Consider the following 23,137-nt stretch of genomic DNA (forward strand, 5'->3'; position numbering starts at 1 on the left):
GACTAATTTTCGCTTCCCGGGTCCTCTTTGCGTGGAGTTTGCATGTTCTCCCCATGTCTGTGTGTGTTTCCTCTGGGTACTCCGGTTTCCTCCCACAGTCCAAAGACATACAGGTTAGGTGCATTGGTGAATCTCCATCGTCCCTAGTGTGTGCTTGGTGTGTGTGTGTGCACCTTGCACTGGGCTGGTGCCCTGCCCAAGGTTTGTTTCCTGCCTTGTGCCCTGTGTTAGCTGGGATTGGCTCCAGCAGACCCCTGTGACCCTGTAGTTGGGATGTAGTTGGATAGATGGATAAAAATAGATGAAAAAAGTAGTATTTTTCCAATTTTAATCTTATTTGTTGAACATGTATACTAATGGTCATCAGGTTATACAGTAGCTCACTCACAAGAAGGCCCTAAAAAATGTGCATTGCTATTTTTCTATTCATACCCTGAACAAATTAAATCTACTTGCAATTTTAGCTTTTTAATCAAATAAATAATTTGTCAAAAGTCTGATTAGAGGATTATAGTCTCATAGCCATTTATTCATGTCATGTCATTTTCTAACCTGGAAATATGGCTGGAGCCTATCCCAGCCAGCATAGAGCACAAGGCAGGAACAAACCCTGGAAAAAGCGCCAGTCCATCCAAGGGCAGACACACACACACACCGAACACACACTAGGGCCAATATAATGTCACTAATTCACCTAACCCTTTTGTGTTATGGAAAATCATATTACAGCATATGCTAAGATATCGCTGGCAGTGAAGAAAAAAACAAAAGACACAAATCAGAAACGTAAGCCACTAGTCAGAAAGATGCCTAAAAAATGATTCAAGTTAATGTTTACGTTAATATTTTGACATTTTACTTAAAGCTGACATGAGGCACAGATATAGGTTGGGGTTGAATACATAAAGAGTTTGTGCAAAGGTTAAAGAATATTTTTTTTTTCAAAAATATGTTTTCATATAATTGTAATTGTTGGCCATGGAATAACATTGTGTACAAGGTTGTTTCCCTCCTTATGCGCTGTGCTACCAGGTTAGGCTTTGGCCTGTTGTGACTCTGATATGAATTAAGTGAGTTTGAAAATGTGTTACATTGCCTACTAATATAGCCTGCACAATTTTTAATCTTTATTTTCATAATAACATGCTAAGTAATATTGCTGTTTAAATTTGATCTGTTTTGTTATTTTTCTTAACAGCATTTTGAATTTCTCTCACTCTAGTAACATGAAGTATTTAAACAATTTCTCCTGCTTTTCTCCTAAGATGCCAGCATCTTAGTACCGGAGTGACCATCAAACAAAACAGCCTCTTTGTATTATAAGCAGAATTGCCTACTAGTTATGCAGAAGTGAAAGGCGCCTGAGAAATGAAGGTACAAAAGGGACTGCCTGCTGAGAAGACAGGCAGTGCTCAAAATCCAAGAGAAACATGGTAATAAACCAAACAGGGTACCAAAATAAGAGACAAAAGTCAAAGTCTTAAAACAAAACAGATTCCTAGCTGCTTTAAATTCCTTTCCCTAATCCCTAGCAAAATGAAAAATTTTTTTTGAGCTTGTACCTATATAATTAGACAAAACAACTTCCACATTACCATCTTAAATAACATCAACAACAGAATCACTTTCAGATCATGTGAACAGCAACAGCGTCATCTTTTACAAGATATACTGACATGCAAGAGAAAAAAATGAAAAGGACTGGGTGATACATGTTAAACAAAGAAACACGCCAATTTTTAAACAATGACTCAACCTGATCATTTGTCAGAGCCAAAATGGGAAACCAATATTCAGGAGCCACGAAGAAATTCAATACTGGGAAGGTTAAATAAAAGTATTTTAATAAACTGCAAAGGAAAGGTTTTCTCTGTAAAATTCAAATAGGTACTAGCCACCAGAGGTGACCTTTTAACTCTTTTATGTAATGTATAAAGCATATAAGGACAATACGTACTAGATGAAATGTCATTGACTAAAGCAAAGAAGAAAGAGCAGTGCAGAGAAAAGAGACCTAAAAGCGTTGGAGAGAAAAAAAGGCAGATAAGAGATTATGAAAGCAGTGGAATTCGAAGGCTCAAAAAAACGATGGCGCTATACACATGCAGAGAAAGGTAAAGAATATGAAAGTAGTACAATTCGAAAGTATTGTAGCATCCCAGCCAGGTTGAAGCCCTTTTTGTTTTAAGTGACTGTTAGGTCTGATTGAGGGAGGGCGGAGTATAGCATGGAAGACTGATAGCGGGGTATTGATTGATGCAGTAAGTGGGGGGACCCGGGGGGATGAGGGGTTGGAAAGGGTGCTAGAAAGTTGTGTTTGGGGATATGAAGTCGGCGATTGTTCAAGTAAAACTTTTGTGACACTTTATTACGTCAGTCGCTACAGTATCAAAAAAAGAGAGTCAAGATCGCATTGGCGCTAACAAAAGGAAATTAATCATCAGGACCAGATGTAATTGAAAAAATAAATGGACAAAGCGAGGTCAGAAATAAAAGGCAAAGAGCAGAAAACAAAGTCTTTTCGCCTTTGCATCACTCAATGCACAAAACATAGATTTACACAATAATGGACCATACACTATGAGAATCTGTGGTCCCGCAAACATTTAAATAAATGACAAGTATAATTTCAAAGAAAACACAGTTCAGTCAGGTGTATATTTATGATCACGGAGAAGCGATCACAACGCGAGCAGCAGACACATGAACTGGCAAAAAGGACAGCGGCTGTACAGGTTTTAAAATGATCGGCGCTGCTCCCCCCTCACAACGCGAGCAGCGTTATACGTCCTGCAAGAAAGAGATTTAACCACGCCCGGGGTTGGAAATAAAGGAAAAGTAATGTTTTTACAATGTCCCACGAAACAAGGCAGTGAGCCATCATTTAAAACAAGTCCATGGACATCTAACCTAGCAGTTGTTGGATTGCTTTTTGCAGACACGCATCACATGCTCCCAGCTCTTAAAACAACGACAAGCGACAAGCAGAACACGCAGCTCGTCAGCAGCAGAAAGACAGCAGATGATCCGACGGCATCTCCTTACGTGCATTCAGCCGGCCCCACTTCACAACACGAGCGGTGTTATACATTATGCAAGAAAGAGATGTAACCAAATAAAGGAAATAAAGGACAAGTACTGTTTTTACAAAAGTTTTTAAAGTAAAAGTGAAAATAATACATATGTAACAATTCCCATGAAAATAACAATCTCTTTAAATTGTATATCTGGTAAACCAAACACGGGGGTGGGCCAGCGAAGCGAGCAGGGGGTGGAGCCCCCTAGTAATGTATAAAAAAGTTAGAATAGAAACATTAATATTGTAGAGGGTTGGCACAGTAGCACAATGTAGTACCGCTGCCTCATGGAGTTTGAGTTCCATGCCCAAGCGTTGGCCACATGGAATTTACACATAAAAAATGTGCAAGTGTTCTTGTGGTAGTCCTGCTGTAGAGTAGCACATTGTCCATGGCTGCTTCCTGCCATGCAAATAAGTACTTCCGAGATAGGCCTTGGCCACCCATGACCCGTTCTTGGGATTACACTAAGTACAAATGCATGAATACAAAAATGAAAAAATCAGTTTACTTGCATCTGAATATGTGTCGCGTTTCTACCTCTTATTTCATGCTTAATCTCAGCCCAAGATGTAATATTATTCTGGGTCTAGTGAATTCAGAAGGATTGTAAATAAAAATAAAAATTAGGATTATGAATATTTGAATTGTATCCAGAAGAATGTTATAAGACTTGACTGCTGTAAACAATAATTCATTTCAAGATAAAGTATCAAATAGGCCATATGTTTTTGCTTGTAGTTAGCAAATTAGGGCATCTGAACTGTTCTGAAAACAAAATGTAAAGCTCTGGGGACGTGTAATGAAAATAAGATGTTTTTAAAATAAATCAAGTGCATGATATTTTATCCTCAGGTTTAACTAGGGTAATTATAATGTATGATCTTGAAATAAGAAGACAAGTGCCTATGTATTGCTGTGCCATTCAGTAATACAAATGATGTGAAGTTAAAGACTGATGTCCTAATTCAGACCCCAGGGATGCAATATCCACACTCCTGAAATGGTAATTGTCTGCTACAGATTTGCTTTTTTTTACTTCTGAACCCATAGGCATGTTTTGTAATGCCTCAGATCCCATCTAGCCTTGATAAAGTTATGTGGAAGCCCTGAAAGCAAATGTTATGTGCTGAGGCAAATGGACAAGCAAAATATCCAGTCAGTTCTTGGACTTTGATCGGAACGGGAGCTTTTATATAACTCATGTTTGCTGTTTGAAGTATGTTTTGTTTACCCCATGCAGTAAAAAAATAAACTTTTAAACCCAAAAGACACATAAAAAATAAATAAGCTTTACAGTGAAATTTAAAAAGCAAACAAAAAAATGAATTCCCAGACTTGTGATTCATAAATAAAATTAAATAAAAAATGATTAAAAAGATGAAAGATTTTTCTAGTTACTATTAATTTCTGGTTTCCATGCATGCATACCAAATGATTGCAAGGCCGACTGATAGTAAATGTAGCTCAGTCCTTTGCTCAAGGGAAGCTTTAATAAATGACTTGAAAATTATTATTTTTTTTTTACACTGAGGTCTTTTAGGATAGGATGAGGAGAAAATTACGCATTCTCTACCTCCTCTAATCCATTCGTCCAATTCTACACTTTGGAAATGGTAATTTAATTTAGAGTATACTTTCAACAAACATTCTTAATTTAGTTATGCTTATTTCTAAAATTGTTTACATTTTAGTGTCTTTATTATGATAACTTCTAATACATTATTAACTGATTATATTTTGGAAGTAAAAAAAAAGTACAACACCTTTGTTGTTATTCCAAAATTCTTAAAACTAAAGCAACAAAGTGTAGTAATTTTGATGATTTATCTGGTGTGACCCTATGATTAAGATCCTGCTTAACTATCATTTTGGCTCTCTGCTTTTATAAATCATATGATCTAATGTGCCTGTAAAATGTATTTCATCTTGAACAACATGGAGAGTATATTAAACCATTTTGGTTCACTATGAGCATATTGATTTTTCAAGAAAATTAGACATTAATTGTGACGTTCAACTTTAGTATGTAAAAATCATTCATTATTTTTCATACTTCATCCAAATGGCAAAGAAATAAAGGAATCCCAATTAAACAAAAATGCCACCAAAAATAATTATATTTCCAAAGTTATTATTACATTTTTCTTAGGAAATTCAGATTTGTGATGAGTACTGATGATAGAACACCCCGGAGTGGGAGTGGGTTAGACAACACATTGGTCACCGAGGCATAAGACTGTCTTATTCCATCGTTTGAAGTCAGGGCTCTGGTCTCAGCTCTAATGTCTTCTCTGTTTCTGATATACCTGTGCAGATACTTTGCACTTTTTTCCATCAAGAAGTTAGAAGCACCTTGTGAATATAATTATGTCATTATTATTATTATTTTACAAGAACTCTTACTGACTTGAGGAGGACTCCTTTAAGGTTTGTTTTGACTCGTAAGGGAAGCACATTTTTTTTTACCGTGTCCTGTTCGGCTGTGAAGCAATCAGAATTGATGTCTGAATGCTGGCGACTAGCCTTACAGTTTTTCTCTCAGGTGGAGCGTTACAGCTTCTGCTGACGTCACGCCTGATACCAAAACTTTATTAAAAATATTTTCATATGTTTTTAAGATTCTAACCGGACACGGAGACAAAAGTGAAAGAAAAAGAAGAGAGAAAAGGAAGAGATGGAGGTAAAGGGGGAAGGGGGGGTTTTCGTATAGAATAAACAATAAATGAACCAGAATCCGCTTCTGGACCTGCAGAAAGAGAGGGGGTATACCACAAGACGAAAACATTGCTGCATCAGCTACATGAAGATATATAAAAGTAAAAATGTTTGCTGACAATCATACAGTAATTATTACTAAGGCATTTAGGGCCAACCACAACCTTAGGTCATGTGCTGAAGATGTCCAAGTCATACTTATGAAATCACCATGTGAGCACCTGTGTGCGTACGCACGCTTGTATGTGTAAGGTTTCTCTATAGGAGCATCCAATAGTGAGTGTGAAGGGCCACAGACCTGCCCCCAAAAACGTGCGGAAGATGAAGGGAGTTCCAAGCCCAGAGATCCAGAGGTCACCCCAGAGCGCGGAGAAGGGAAGGGAAGCACATAGCTAATAAAGCTTGGAAATTAGCCATGCCATGCTGCACTGTCAGTTCACAGGGATCAGTGTTGTATATTCTGTGGCTAAACTCATAATATTCTCATTATGATCAGCTAATGTACTCATCAAATGAAAGTAGAGCAAATGTTTGTTGTTTTTCATACCAATCTGGGTGCAAATGTCAATTGTTAGAGTATTGCCATCAAGCATACCTGAAGCAGACTGGGCAGTGACCTTACAGTAAGCATGTGTGAAAGTTCTGTTTATAGCTGGTACAGCTCTGTGACATCACGCTGATCTCGCAAAGAATCATAGGGTGCTTGCAAAAAAAAGGATTACCTATGTCATCCATACAGTGAATTTCCAGGAAATACTTTGGTGAGCAAGGTCACTGGCGAACAAAGCATATTTGCTGTGAAAAACACTTTGGCAAATTTTGCCCATCAAAACTAGTGATGAGAATACACACATAGTATGCTTGCTTTTTAAAAAAACTAAAGATATTCTCAAACCATCTTGCAAAGAGGTTATATAACAGCGTCGTGTGTGATATGGTTGTGGTAATGTTTAAGTTTTGTAGCAAATTTGATTTCTTTCCAAATTACATCCTTATGATGAATGACTTTTTGATCACATATATATTTTGGGTAACATGCTACACCATTGTAATGGATTTCCTAAAAATGCTACTGCCATTATTATGAATATCATCATTACCAAATCATACAGTATATTAGAACATTACTGAGAAAAAGCATGAAATCTTAGTATAGCACTGTAAATAGTTTGATCTCCTGTTTTGTCCTCTTTCTAACATGTGGCTAAAGACTTCCACATAATATGTATGACCAAATATATATATAGTATTCTTTGCATGTTATTTATCCTTGAACCATCCATTTTTTTCCAATAGAGGGTTTGGGGAAACTAGAGGCTCTCCAAATGTTACTGCAATTAAAGCATGAATCAGTTATAGAAGGGTCACCAGTCCATCAAACAGTTGTGTGATTTAGATTTAAACAGTGCCACATTTCCAATTTTCTGAAATGTTTTGATGTTGGGTATTCTGCTAAACAAGACTGAGTTATGCCTTCCATCCATCCATTATCCAACCCCCTATATCCTAACTACAGGGTCACGGTGGTCTGCTGGAGCCAAGCCCAGCCAACACAGGGAGCAAGGCAGGAAACAAAACCTGGGTAGGGCGCCAGCGCACCGCATAGCACACAGACCAACACACCAAGCACACACTAGGGACAACGTAGAATCGCCAATGCACCTAACCTGCATGTCTTTGGACTGTGGGAGGAAACCGGAGCACTCGGAGGAAACCCACGCAGACACGGGGAGAACATGCAAACTCCGCTATGCCTTCCTCATTACTGAAATGGTCACAGAGACATATAGATTTATGTTAAGAAACTTAAAATTTTCTTAACCTGAAACAAAATAAATGCCTAGACACTTAAAAAAAATAGAATCATGTTTCTACCTCTGTTTTGAGTTACATTTTTTTTTGTTGTTTTTGTTAATACTTTTATCTATAGTCCTTGGATAATTGCACTTATTGACATGATAGATAAGGAACATGTAACCAATTAATGAGCAACAAATGAATAATCAGAAAAACTCAGCTTGAAACACTATCCAATATACCATGAAAAAGTCCAGCTCAGCAGCCATTTAATGGGACCTTTTTGGCTCTAACTTAGATGTCACTTATTTCTGTTAAAACAATCCAACCGCTTTTTATACCATGCAGGAAATGAACCCAATTTAATCTTTTTAAGACATAAAGTTGCACAATTTTACTTAAAGAGTGGTGGTCTCAATTCTTACATGTTTTGAGTACCGGTTCTCATGATGGCTTACATGAAATAGTTATTAGCACTTAAATCTGACAGGAAAAAAAAATCTTTTAAGCTCATTGTAGGGGAAATGCACTGACTTTGAGTTTTAGGCTCAAATGCATTCTACAACTCAAGGAAGATAAAAAAGAATGGCAAGGATTGGATTCACAAAGCTAATTAACATGTAAAATAATGACAATCATGTGTAATGATGAGAACATATTAAATTGATTAGTTTATTGTCTATCTCTAATTGGCAAGACGAAAAACACAGACTGACTAAAAACAACATATCACTCTGCTAAATGGAAATCTCACTCATCTCACATCTTCAAACAATTTCAAAAAACCACTACATTTACCAATCGGTTAGTTATTGTAGAAGGAAAACATGACAGGCAGATAGAAGTACACAAAAACTACATTAGATATCAGTCTTCATTCTCTCTACCGCTTTAACTCAAATCAGACTTACTGCATCTGACGTGCCTTTGCACCATAAAGCATTCAGCAGTCTGTTTTAAAACAGAACTGAAATCTAAATGACATTTCACACTATACACAAACACAGACAAACAGATTAATTATTTACCTGGCAGGGAATAGAAGCACTTCAGATAGACATATTACGACAGAGCACATCCTATGGTGACTTATTGGCTATGGGACAGGTTATTTTGTGTATCTTTAATTAAATAAACTCTATATATTATTATTTGCTTTGGATTCTTTCTGGTGTGTCTTCCTGATATTTGCTCTTTCAGATAAATGTTTCATTTTATGCTTATTTGGACCTAAAAAACTGTATTAAACTCATCCAAGTTAAGAATGATTCTAGTTATGCTTCTTTTGCATTTCATTTTTATCATTCATTAAACCATTCAACTTTAATATATTACTTCTTTTCGCCATCTCAATCAAAATACATAACAGAAAATTTTAAATAACATACCCATCCATTCACATATTTATTTAGAAACTAGGCAGAAAGACAGAGATCTTTGATTTCTGTTGATATGCCTTGCATTTGCTTCATTAATGATCTGTTTCTTTATATGCTGCAGGTCCATCAAAGCAATAGCTGCTTATCTGACAGACATTCAAAGCCATCATTGCCAGATGTGGATGACTTCCCATCAATATGTTTACATGGATGAGTGTGTTTACTGAGATTCTTTACTCTAAAGCAGCCTTGGTCTATTTTAGTTATCATCCAACTTTACTTCTCCTTTGTGGAAAAATACTACTCATAACATCTTTTATAAGCCATTATTGCCAGCTTACTGGGAGTGTGAATGGGAACATGTTTTTTGTGGTGGTTATAAGCATCCTTGGTCTGGCATCTGCATTTAAAAATGTAAGATACGCTGAAACATTTGCTTCTTAGCTTCTGTTGTTACTAAAACATCCTTAATTTAGATTGTTGATTGAGCACGATATTGAAACCCTTTACAGACAAAGAACATATCATTTGAACAGCTTGATGAGAATAACATCTTGACTGCAAAATCATTATTTACTTCATCTTAAAAAACAGATTGTATTTCCTCACCTTCTAAATGAACCCCATTTCTCTACTGTACATAGAAGACTAGCAATCCTCTGTATAGTTCATTCCTCCTCAGTTTATTAATTCAATAAGATACTTCAATTAGGCAACTTACCCTTAACTTTGAGAAGATGAACATAACAGTTATATCCCTTATCCACAGTCTACCAGTAGGTCGATACACTTCTTGTATCTTTCTTGGGAGAAGAAGCTTTTTGGCTGCTCCTAAATCCAGGGCTTCCTTAACCTCATCATTGAAGGTGAACCTGCAATGATGTTGAGCCTCTTTAAGTGCACCAAAGATGTGATAGTCACATGGTGCTACATAAGGGCTATAAGGGGTATGTGGAAGATGTTGAAACTGCAGTTATTGCATTGTCTTCACGGTTGTGACGGCTGCATGGGGATGTTAATTATCATGGAGGAGTAAGATGTTTTTTGACAGAATTCCTCTTCTTGTGCCTCAACTTGCACCTTGCAGTTACTCTCTAATGACACTGAACTTTGTACTGGTCACTAATTGTCTGTGTTCCTGAATAGGATCCTTCATGTCCCAAAACAAGATCATAATGATTTTCTTCATTGAGTATTGTCAGAAAAGACAGGTGTTTCCACTGTACGCCTTGTCTCTTGCTTTCCAGCTCAGAATGATGGACCCATGTCTCATCTTCATTGACCATCCATTTAAAACACTTGGGCATTTTTTCATAACATTTCAGGAATTGGATTGTAATCTCTATGTGCTGTTGCTTGTGCAGAACAGTACGCTTTAAGGGTACCCAACTTGCACAACCTTTATGGTACCCCAAGTCATCATGCACTATGGCATGTACAAAATCATTGTAGATTTCCAAATGTGCAGCAACATAATCTGTTTGTCTTCTCTGAAAAGGGCATTTGCAATGTCAAGTTGTTGTTGATAGTCAATTGAGATTCGTCAGTAACACTTGTTCTTCCCTCTTTAGACCTTTCTACTGTCACACACGTGCGCATGGGAGTCAGCTAAAAGGCTTGAGTAAGGGCAATTCCGAGTCAGACCGGGTTGTGGCAGAGTGCACTGATTCTTTTTCTCACTTTCCTGCACACCATCCACGGGAGATTCCACCTGGCCCTGTTGATGTCATGTCCGGGTTCAAGTCTATGGCTGAAGACCTTTATGAGCCCGACCCATCTGACTTCACTTCCTGTCTTCCCCTTTAAAAGCCTCCACCTTTTCCTGTTCCTATTTCCTATTCAGTTCTGTTTTGGACTCGGTTTTGTGCATATCAGTGCTGTGTAATATATTCATGATTTTGCAGCCAGGATACCAATTATATGGGGGGCTGCCCCAAACCTTGCTATGGCTCTGTGTGGAGTTTCTGACATTGGCATAGTCATGTAGGGAGGTTGGATCCTGGAAGAGAAGGGGACAGGACCAGCAACACCCAGGTGGGAGCATACCATGACCGAGTTTTCAGGCAGGGAAGGTGTTTTGCAGTTCGGAGAGACCCGGTGCAGGCTCCGCTCCCGGCACACTTATCTAGACAGCCTGGGCAGGCCAGGGATTGTACAGGGGGGGCTCACAGAATTGAGCTGCTCCAGATGGGGGAGATGAAAGTGGCTTATTATGCTCTCTAGGAGGAAAGTGTCTGCCTCCCTGTGAAGGCAGAGTCCCGATTTCCTCCTGGGGTGCCCCAGACAGGCAGGTGAATAAAGTAAGAAAGCAGAGGTTTGACCAAGAGCGGCCAACCCATGAGCAAGCCTGGTCATTGTGGGGCTGCATTGGGGCACTGGTTATGGCCAGGTGAAAACAAGCCCTTGCAACCTAGGGGAGCTAAACCGTCCCTTAGTTGAGCTCAGTCGGCATATGTCCCAAAATCTCGCCTCCCCGCCCCACAACCCGGAGCTTGTGCCGACGTCCCTGGAGTCATGGGCATGCAAAACACTTGGAAGCGAGGAGGAATGCAGGTGGTGGAGGAGGAGGGGTTGGTGTGCTCTGACTAACCCATTGGTGGTCCCACACACAAACGTGGTGATCGTAAACGGGTAAAAGACCACAGCCTTATTTGATTACGGCAGCAACATTACCATTGCTGCCGCAACAGTGGTTAAAAATTAAGACCAGTATAACCTCTATCCACAGAGAAATCCGCTGGTACAGAAATTAACTGTGGCGGTCCTCCCAAATCCACCACATCTGGTGATACTGGGGTGGGACTGGTGTAAAATTAAAAGCAGTAAGACACATACCACTCCTGGTTTTAATTCAGGCCTAGTTGTAGATGGGGATGAGCCGTCTCAAGCTGCCTCCATAATGTGTGACAAGCCGGCGGAGAATACGTCATCCACCAGTGCTGAGACAGAACTCCTTTTTGCAGTTTCAGTTTAGAGAAACGCCAGCTTCTTTTAAAAGGGAGCAATGGAATGACGATTCCTATAAGTTTGGCAAAAATGCAGTGGTCCTGGTCAATGGCCAGCGCACTCACCAGGGTCCTCACTTTGTGTTGGAAAACAACCTTCTATGTCGCATAGCAGAGCATGACGGGTTAGGAGCGAAGGCTACTGCTAATCCCACGGAACTTCCGGTGGCAGGTCTGTGAATTAGCACATGCCCACCTCCTTGGTGGCCATTTGGGCACCAAGAAAACCCTGGAGCGGATCATGCTTCGCTTTTATTGACCGGGAATCAATGAGGAGGTTCATCGCTTTTGCACTTCCTGTCCGGAGTGTCAATTGCGACAAATTACTAGGAAGGACTGTGCTCCTCTCGGTCTCGAATTGGGATCGATTTAGTCGGACCCCTAGAGGCCTCAGCCCGAGAATGCAAGTACATTTTAGTCCTCATGGATTATGCTACCAAATACCCCAAAGCTGTTCCATTGCGCTCAGCTAATTCTAAAGCCATCACACGGGAATTGGTAGGGGTCTTTGCGCGAGACGACATCCATGAGGAAGTCCTGATGGACCAAGAGACGCCTTTTACCTCGGAGACGTTCAAGGAGACAACTAAGTTACTTAAGATAAAGCACCTAATGACCGCGGTATATCATCCTTAAACCAACGGTAGGGAGATTCAATCAGACTCTAAAACAAATGCTTCACAAAGTGGTCAACGAGTATGGAAGGAAATGGGATCAGCTCCTCTCCCTCGTTCTTTTTGCCTATCGGGAATTCCCACAAGCCTACACGGGGTTCTCCCTTTTTGAATTATTGTATGTGCAACAACCCCGGGGCATATTAGATATCTTAAAAGAAGGATGGGAAGAAGAGGCTTTTCCCTCTACAAATATATTGGAATACTAGCAGAATACCCGCGCTTCGCAGCGGAGAAGTAGTGTGTTAAAGAAGTTATGAAAAAGAAAAGGAAACGTAAACGTAAATTTACGTAATTTTACGTAAAATTTACTTAAAATTAACGTAACATGATTGTTAATGTAATTGGTTTGTCATTGATATGAGTGTTGTTCTCATATCTATATATATATATATATAGCAAAATACCCGCGCTTGGCAGCGGAGAAGTAAAAAGAAAAGGAAACATTTTAATAATAACATAACATGATTGACAATGTAATTGTTTTGTCATTGTCATGAGTGTTGCTGGCATATATATATATACATACGAGTATATATATATATATATATATATATATATATACATATATATATATATATATATATATATATATATATATATATATATATATATGTGTGTACATATATACACAAACACATATACTATGGGGTGCTAAACAGGCAAATACATTGATTTTGTGAACATATAAAGTCGGAGTCAGAATATATAAAGTCAAAACTTGAATATATAAAGTCATTCCCGAATATATAAAGTCAAAACTTAAATATATATAAAGTCACTTTCGGAATATATAAAGTCAAAACTTGAATATATAAAGTCATCGCTGGAATATATAAAGTGAAAACTTGAATATATAAAGTCAGCGTCAGAATATATAAAGCGCTGACTTTATATATTCCGACGCTGACTTTATATATTTAAGTTTTGACTTTATATATTCCAGTGCTTACTTTATATATTCAGAAACAAGTTTTGACTTTATATATACCGATGCTGACTTTATATATTCAAGTTTTGACTTTATTCCGACAGTGATTTTATATAATCAAGGTTTGACTTTATATATTCGGGAATGACTTTATATATAAAACTTTTGACTTTATATAGTTAAATTTAGTCATCATCGCATAACGTTTTCTTTACCATAGAAATTTAAAGACTAAATTCAACTTCCATTCCTAACAAAGATATTTCTGGCGACTAAATAGAACCTACTTACAGTATATCCAAATTCGAGCTATTGAGCCATCGCCTGCCTGCCTGAATAAGTCACCCTCGCTTCACTCTTACTTTTTTACCGTTCATTTAATCATGGCTAGTGGCGGAAAAATTATAAAATGGAAGGAGGATTACACTGAGTATGGCTTTACCAAAACAATTATTGATGGCGAATCGATTATTCATAAAGCTTCAATTGGTGATCTGTTTTTCTGTGTTAACATCATATTTTTTCATATTTCTTCTCAAACCAAGGGTGTGTGAGGGTAAAATGAATCTGGAAGCGCTGATCAATGTAATCGGTGTACCATGAAATCATGCATTGACAGAAGTTCCCCTTTGCTTGTATTGCAAAGTGTGATTAAATGCGTGATTTTTTAACGTGTTATGGAGCATATGCATCGAAACTTCTCAGCTGTGCTTGTGCTAAGAAAAGGAAACATTTTAAAAATAACATAACACGATTGTCAATGTAACCTTTTGTAAGTAGTGCCTGCAGTATTCAGTGTGGAGAAACTGTAGAGACAGCGTGTGTATTAACTTGTGGATTTTTCTGTGAGTATTTGGTGGCAGCGTCACAAAGTCGCTTCCGTAACACTGTATGCGTTAGCTGCGGAGTTCAGCTCAGAGCGAAATGAGGTGAATGGGAGGGGAGTTGATGACGTGACTCCCCCATCCGCCTTAACTGTCAATCCCCCACAAACACAGTCTCTCGGAATTTGCATAAGCATAGCCCAATTTTAACTTAGTTACAAAGTGATCAAAACTCTCGTTTATATCCTGCATCCTCTCATTAAACTTGTATCCCGCATTACCCATGGGCATGACAAACACCAGCAGCAGCCTTTCTATGAACTTAATTTAAACTTTAGGTTTACACCTTGCTTTGTTTCTGAAGTAGCAGCACTCATAAATATGGCTGTATATGTCACTCGCTCGCTTCTTATTGTTTCGCTGCCTTCTCAATTATATAATGCATGTTTTCTTCAGCGCTTTTTGGAGCTCTTCCTGGTTTTCTACACACTGCGTTGACAGTCAGTTCACATGATTACGTGGGAGGTGTGATGATGTCACACGAAACTCCGCCCCCCCCACGGCCATCGAGCTCAACTCCATTACAGTAAATGGAGAAAAATAGCTTCCAGTTATGACCATTACATGTAGAATTTCGAAATGAAACCTGCCCAACTTTTGTAAGGAAGCTGTAAGGAATGAGCCTGCCAAATTTCAGCCTTCTACCTACACGGAGAATTAGTGATGAGTCAGTAAGTGAGTGAGTGAGTGAGTTAGTCAGTCAGTGAGGGCTTTGCCTTTTATTAGTATAGATATCGCACAATTACGGGAAAGATTTGGTAAAATTCTGCCCTTTCTTAAAAGTCACATGGAAGAGGCACAAGCAGCACAGGTACAATATTACGTCCGTGGCACGTCTCTCCGGGAGTTCCACCTGAGAGATCGGGTCATGGTCCTAGTACCTACCTCCCACTCTAAATTACTTGCCCATTGGCAAGGTCTTTATGAAGTTAAGGAGAGGAAAGGACTCATCGATTATTTGGTAAGTCAACCCAATCGTTGGCCGAGGGAGCGGGTTTATCATGTAAATCTGCTGAAACCGTGGAAGGACAGGGATCCCGATCCCTCCTCCTGTCAGCCCCACACGCTCTTTGCTCACATGGCTAGCCTTAACTTTGGTATGGATTTAGGTCCCAGACAGCGACGGGAGCTGGAAACAGTTATCCTGTCTGTCCCGGAGGTAGTGAGTGAAAAACCCAAGAAGGACCTCTCTGATTGAGCACAACATTGTGACAGAGCCCAGGGTTATAGTCTGAGAATATCCGTTTCGTCTTCCAGAGGCAAAAAGAGCTGAAGTGGAGCTTGAGATCAAGCACATGCTGGAACTAGGAGTAATTGAGGAAAGTCATAGTCCCTGGTCCAGTTCCATTGTATTAGTAACTAAGCCTGATAGGAGTAGGAGGTTTTACAACAACCTCCGTCGACTTAATTAAGTCTCCTAATTTGATGCTTATCCAATGCCACGAATGGACGACCTTCTCGAGAGGTTTGGACAAGCTCAATATTTGACCACGCTGGACATGACAAAGGGGCACTGGCAGGTTCCTTTAACGAAATCTGTGAAGGTTAATACAGCATTTAGCACCCCTAGTGGACACTTGCAGTATCGTATCCTTCCATTTGGGTTACACAGGGCTCCGGCAACCTTCCAGCGTCTGGTGGAAAAACTGCTTAGGCCTTATAACTCATACAGTGCTACCTACCTGGATGACGTGGTCATCTATTCCAGCACATGGACGGAACACCTACAGCAGGTAAAAGTGGTATTGCGGACACTTGGTGAGGCTGGACTTCGGATTAATCCCAAGAAATGTACCTTTGGATTGAGTGAAGGCAAGTATTTAGGCTACCTGGTGGGTCTAGGTACTGTGAAGCCATACCCATAGCCATCCACGAACCAAGCGGCAGTTCCAAGTCTTTCTTGGGTTGGCAGGGAACTACCGCTGGTTTGTTCTCAGAGAGAGCGGCGCCCTTGACTGATTTGACAAAGAAGAGGGCCCCAAACATTGTGGTATGGACTGAAAAGATAGTCGCTGCATTTAGTGACTTGAAGCAGGCCCTTACGTTTGTACCTATTTTAAATGCACCTAACTTTTCTACAAAATAAGGTAGCGTTTCCTGAAAATACCTTTGTTCTTTGCTTCATAACTTCCCCTTTATTGAAAGTATTGGAATAAAATATTTGCAGTATACTAAAAGGAAGTATTATATAAGAAATATAGTTATAACATTTTACTGCATTGTTGCACAAGTCAAAACTCAAAAACAATATCTATAAAACAATGGCTTTAAAAACTTGTGTGATGTGTGAAACAAGTATAAGTGAATTAACAGAAAGAATCATTGAAAAAATATAATTTCGCTGTTGGGAGTCACACAGGTACAATAGTTAGTTCTGCTGCTGCTGTTGTCTGCGTGGAGTTTACGTGTTCTCTTCCATAGAGCGTAGTTTTTCTCTGGTTTACCCCATTTTTCCCCAGACTTCCTCAAATATGTCCATGTTTGATTGATTGTTGATTCTAATTTGTGCCTGTACGAACAGCTGTGTGTGTGTATGTATGAACGTATACGAACAGTATGTGTGCGTGTGTGAACCCTGCAGTTCTCTAGTGTCCATTTCACTGATGGTTTCTGCCTTGTGCCTGATAATGCCAAGATGGACTCCAGCTTCCTACAACCCTGGAATAAAGGTTTTTGAGAATGTTATAACTTTTTCCCTGTAATTGAATCTTAGGTGTCACGAAAACAAAATATTTGCTGCCTCAAATCTCCAGTGACCACAGTTTGATTTTACAGTGGAATTTTCACATTTCTCTTTGTTTGCACTAGTTTTCCCCACGTAATTAATTTAAAATGAGATATACAAGAATGACTGAACCTTCAAAAAGAGAATTAGCCTGTAACTGTATCATTCTATATCAAATGTATTCTTTGAAGAAGATTGTTTTCAATATAAAACTGTCTAACTGTAGCAATCATGTTTTGTAAAAGAGTCTATTCAGTATAGGCTGCTGATGATTTCATATAATAAAATATCCAGTGTGAAATAATGCTTGATCTGTTTTTCAGCAATAAAAAATATTTAGCAGTCACTGAATGTAAGATATTTAGGAAATGTTCAAAAACCCTTTGTGCCTTCCAGGTTTCTTCTACATGTCCAGCGTAGGCTCCAATTATCTGTAACCCGTGTAATGGATATCACTGGATTAGAAATATTTAAGGATTAAGTATTTGTGAATTAAAGTAATAAGTAAACTGTCATCTTTTTTCTTTACATTTTTAAAAGAGTAACTAGCTCCAGTAGAGTAACAATGCCTTCATTGTGCAGAAATAATGTGATCTCATTGTCCAGCCAGCCAATATGAAACGTCTGGCTAGCGAGATCAACAAATATAGTAATTCATTTTGAAGACATAAACCAATCCAACCCAACCTTTTTAAACCATTACACTCTTTTCTTTTGTCAATAAAACATATACAATTATGCCTATATAGTCGTGAATCTCTAGTGATTAAACAGAATTGCAAGATAATAATTAAAAGAAATTGTAAAACAATGTACAGGAAGAGAACTTACTTGCAAATTACTTTTGAAAACACCCATTTAAGCAAAGGTTCTGGTTGACACAGAAAGAGAATTAGACAGTCAGCCTTTGGGAGTAGAATGCCCAGTTGCCCATAGAGCACATACTTGATTTTGGGATGCAAAGCAGTTCAAAATCCATAGACTGTAAATGTCAAATGGGAGAATAAACCTCAAGCAGATCTGTCAAGTACATTTGAGCCTTTTATATCAGCAGCAAAATTGTAAAATCAATACAGTATTTGACAAGCAACCAATGTAATATGAGGAGTTATGTGCTTTTGTAAATTAGATTTTGTCAAAACCAGAGCAACTGAATTTTTCAGCTACTGTAATTTGTTTAAAGCAAAGAGGTGGCATTAAATGAATACTATTACGGAAAGTGTAATATTTGCAAAATTTGACATTTACAAATTATTTTGGCCAAGTGCGTTCAAAAGAATGTCAGTGATGATTGCGCCGAAAAGTTCCACATTGGTGAAGTGACTTTCCTGACTGAAGTTTTTCTGCGAGTTAGTTCTTCAGATGCCTCCCATATTCACACAACAGGTGGCAGACTGAGAACAACTCTTATGGCTAATTAAAACGCCAAACTACACTTTGAGATCAGGCAGCAAATGAAAACAGTCTGTGTTGTCAAGTTTTCTGACTCTCAGTTAAAGAACTAAATTAATTATTTAATTAACTGCACATACAATTTTGTGATACTACATTATTCAATTCACCATTAAAATATGTTGAGATGTCATACTTAGTTAAGAAATGTAGTTATCTGTGCAAGCTGTAAATGTTTTAATTAAACAATTAGATATCTGACTTAATGTTTATATAAATTAGAGTTTTATAATGACAATGTTTCTCAATGTCTTTTTCTTCTGTCTAGTATGGCTCATACTATATTGAAGGATTCTCCTGTAAATTTTTGGTCTGTTACATCTGCAGCATTTTTCAAATCCAGTTCTTTGCATGAATTGTATATGTTAGCCTTTCTATCACTTAAATAATAATATAGGCTAATCCTTGTATGATGGATTTGGACATGTTTTTACTTTGTAATCTTCTTGTCTTTAAATAGTAAATAAATATCTGAAAGCTGATCACCTTCTTTTTACACAAATTTACAGATACTGCTAATTTTAATTTAAATATGAATAAGTGATTAGGCAGAGGGATCATAGTTACTTAAAGAATTACTTCATTTCCTCTAAGTTTTATAAACAGAGAACAAAAATATAGTATTTTGCTGAATAGGTGAAGCATAGTGTGCCTTTTTGTCAAGACCGGTTTCATGAGTACATGATAGAAGAAATTGAGCATTAAAGCTTCTTACATGTTTTTCTCTTTCATCCTCATTCTACCCTTGTGTGATACTGGAGTTTTCGGCCCTCTGGCTTGTGATGTTTTACCTTCCCAATTCAGTACGATTGCATGAATTTCCAGTTGGACAAGTTATTATTGATCTGTTATCTGGTTTCCAAAATAAGCAAAAAAAGATAAACTGTACTTTTTCATTAAAATAAAGAGTAAACTAAACATACTAAATGTGTATCAAGTTGCAATATGCAATATGACCACAAAAAATGCATTTCTGGCTGACCAGGTTATATTTTTTATTTTATACATTCGAAAAAGTCAGCTTTATATTACAAACTGGAGAACTGGGGTAGCTTTATTTTCTCCGAAATCAGACTCATAGCTTCAAGTTCATAAGGTGTACATATAGAATTTCAGAAACTCCCATTTACAATATGTCCGATAGCATGTGAATGCTGCATCAGACCACAAACCATGACCTGAAAGTAAAATTTTGATCCCGACATAGATTTCCCTCTCTAACCCTGTCTCTTCTGGTCAAAAATACTTAAAACTCCACCACTCCAATAGAAGATAATATAATTTAGAGTTAGGTATGTCAGACTCAACACGCCCTACCAATTTCACTTAATGGGGAATACCAACTGGTATACCAAACCTTCTTATAACTTAAACTCTATTTTTTGTGGTTTTTTACAGGTATATAACATAGATATTAGATATAATGCTCTGTAGGTAAGTAACATGTTCATGAATGTGATTATATCACAAAAACAGTTATTATTAAGGTTTTGTATTCATGTTTGATACATATAAGTATTCTAGCAACACTAATGTAATATTTCTAGTCAAGTCCACTGTTTTTTATAATAGAAAAAAAATCCAAGATTGACTTTAATAGCAACTTGATATGTACATTTTAATTTAATAATAAAAAAAAAAAATTTATGACACAAACTTTGCACTTGCATCATAATGGGGAGGCAGTGTTCCATGTGTAACTGCTCAGATGCTCTTCTATTCTTGGGCGGCATTCAGATGGCTTACTTTGTTGATTTCTACCAAAGAGTATTTTGGTGTTCTAAAGTGCAGGTTGACTGCAGATGTGATTTATTTTAACTTATCTGCTGCTTGGTTCAGAAGAGGTTCTTGTAGTTATGAAAGTGTCTCATTGAATCAGTATACTGCTGGCATCAATATGACACTTTTGCTTAATAAGCAGCAGGTGGTGGGTTCCTCTTTAAAGAATGCATGATTTGTAGCTGAGAAGTTTAATTCTGATGGCAAGGTTAGGCACAGGGTTGCCTTTATTTTGTTTTTGGGGAGATAAAATATAGTATAAGGACAAACAGATTCTGCAATTTGACAGGAAAATCTTTTTTATGTCAATATTAATATATGTCAATTATATATGTTCAAGAGACAGCATAATTTGAATTTTATTTAAAAGCAATATTGCTACAATACAAATTGATTTTTTTTTTCTTTTTTTGTTTGAAAACACCCCTGTCATTTGTAGTTAATTAATGATAACAGATATTAACTTGCTGCTGCATGTGGAAAACATTTCTCCTAATTTTAAAACAATGAAGTACCTTGTAATTAGCTGATGTCAACATCATGGTCTCTGACTTGCTAATTTGCCAGTCTATAGTTTGTTTAAGAATATGCATTAAATAACAAATTAACTTATTAAGCCCACACATAATATGAGTGCATCATTTACAAAAAGATATATTTAAAAAGCTCATCATCTGGAGAGAGCTGAATAGAAATTTATACACAAATACAGTTTCATTTTATTCCTTGTTTTAGCATGATATATATTTTTGAATTTTTATCTTGAAAAACATTACATTTATCTCATGTAGAAAAAATGATCCAACTGCTTGAGTTAATGATAGCTCCTTTGCAGAGAATAACTGAAGACACTTCAGCTTTTGAGGACTGAAGTGAAAGACCACTAAATCAGATCTTTATACATTATAGCAGCTGGGAGAGGAAGAAATTAATACTATTGTTAAACCTAGACCATCATACTTCTATTCATAAACTGTATTCTTCTGACTAATCTCTTATACAAACCATTAATTATTAAGATTTGTTTAAAAAAAACAAAAAAATAGTCATATTGTAATGGGATCTTTATCTTTACAATATGTACAAAGTGCAGAAAGATATTTTGCAGTTTAGTCCCATAGAAATAAAAAGAAACTTGAACACCCAGGAATCAACATGACGATCAATGAAAATAGCATCTTTTAATTAAAAGCTGTAGTTTATTATTAGCATAATACATAATTAATATATAAAAGTTCCAAGTGGGCTTTGTGTGAGTGTAGATACATATCTGAGTTTTGCCTTAAGAATCGTTGTGGCACTCTACACTTACACTTTGTGCAGGAATAAACTAGTTTGTACTGTTGTATTGTATTTCTGAGACGGCAATGATAGATTAGCCATCCACCTCTGTGAAAAGGATTACTTTTATTCTGTTTTGTGTATTGTATTTACCCTATTTTTGACACCCATTACACACCCAAACTACCTGGAAGGGGGGAAGGGGGTGTATTCCTCTGAACTGCCTTTACTAAGATTTCTTCCACTTTCTTTTTTTCCCTTTGATTTTTTTCTTGTCTTTTAAAGAAGTCGAGGATTGGGGGCTATCAAAAAACTAGGTTGTTAAAGCCCATTGAGGCAAACCTAGTGTGATTCTGGGCTATACAAGAAAACATTGTTGTTGTTGTTGCTATTTCCTCCCACCCTTTTCATGGCTGGTTCTTTGTCTTGCTCCCACTTACCTCCAGGATAGGCTCTATTCTACTGTACAATGACAATCATTTAGATTAAGAAAGTTATATTAAGATAACAATAAGAAGCCACTAAATAAGAATCTCACTTATGGCTCCTTATCTTATCTGTCATTAAATTATCTGATTATTTTATGCAGTTACTTTGTGTCCCTTTACACTTGGTATTGACATCCATTCTGAATATGGATTGTATCCATTTATAATCTAGGCAGATTACATTTATACCTGGTGTTAAAAATGCATCTCTGGGGTGAGCATTTTGTCCAAAGAGATCTGATGTCACTTTTATTGTGCAAAATTGTATTTTTTTCTAGTTATATATGAGTTTTGCATGCAAAAAGAGAATACATTTGCATTTACACTTGTGTTAAATGCATCTTGCCATCCACTTCTGACCACTGCCGAATGGGCTGAATGATCTGAATATATAAGATCATTTATAACTGGTTTTTAATTTGATCAATTTCCATCTAACTGTGATAAGATAATTAAAAAAATATGTTAATACCAGCTGCAAAGGGGAACTATTTCTTAAACAGCAGAGTACCTATTTCTACATCTTAATTAGATAGATAGATAGATAGATAGATAGATAGATAGATAGATAGATAGATAGATAGATAGATAGATAGATAGATAGATAGATAGATAGATAGATAGATAGATAGATACTTTATTAATCCCAATTGGAAATAAAAGAAGTGCTTTCTGTTTTCATATTATCATAGTAAATAACAATATAATAAAGCAGGGGAGTAACACGGTAGCACACTGGTCGTAGTGATGCATGCAACAAGGATACCAGAGTTTATATGCCAGATGCTAATCTGCATGGATTTTGCATGTTTTCCCAGTGTTCACATGCTCTAGTGCTCTAGGACATGCTCTAGTGTCCTTCCAGATTAGGTGAATTGGTGTTGCTAAATTGGCCCTAGTGAGACTGTAGGGGTGCTCACACTGCAATGGGCTGGTGCCCAGTCTGA

General features: G+C 37.4%; 1 long non-coding RNA gene across 6 annotated transcripts in view; it reads left to right on the forward strand.

Annotated features, from left to right (window-relative positions):
* Positions 1 to 23,137, forward strand: part of LOC120535374 — a 63,820-nt gene that overhangs the window by 24,267 nt on the left and 16,416 nt on the right. For 4 of the 6 annotated variants that reach the window (XR_005634890.1, XR_005634892.1, XR_005634894.1 and 1 more), the window contains one exon: positions 1,266 to 1,433. The exons of the other annotated variants lie outside the window; for them this stretch is intronic. This is a non-coding gene — a long non-coding RNA (uncharacterized LOC120535374). The remainder of the gene's footprint in view (positions 1 to 1,265; positions 1,434 to 23,137) is intronic. 6 annotated transcript variants of the gene reach the window in all.

The sequence above is a fragment of the Polypterus senegalus genome, chromosome 9, assembly GCF_016835505.1.
Source record: "Polypterus senegalus isolate Bchr_013 chromosome 9, ASM1683550v1, whole genome shotgun sequence".
Taxonomy (NCBI): domain Eukaryota; kingdom Metazoa; phylum Chordata; class Cladistia; order Polypteriformes; family Polypteridae; genus Polypterus; species Polypterus senegalus.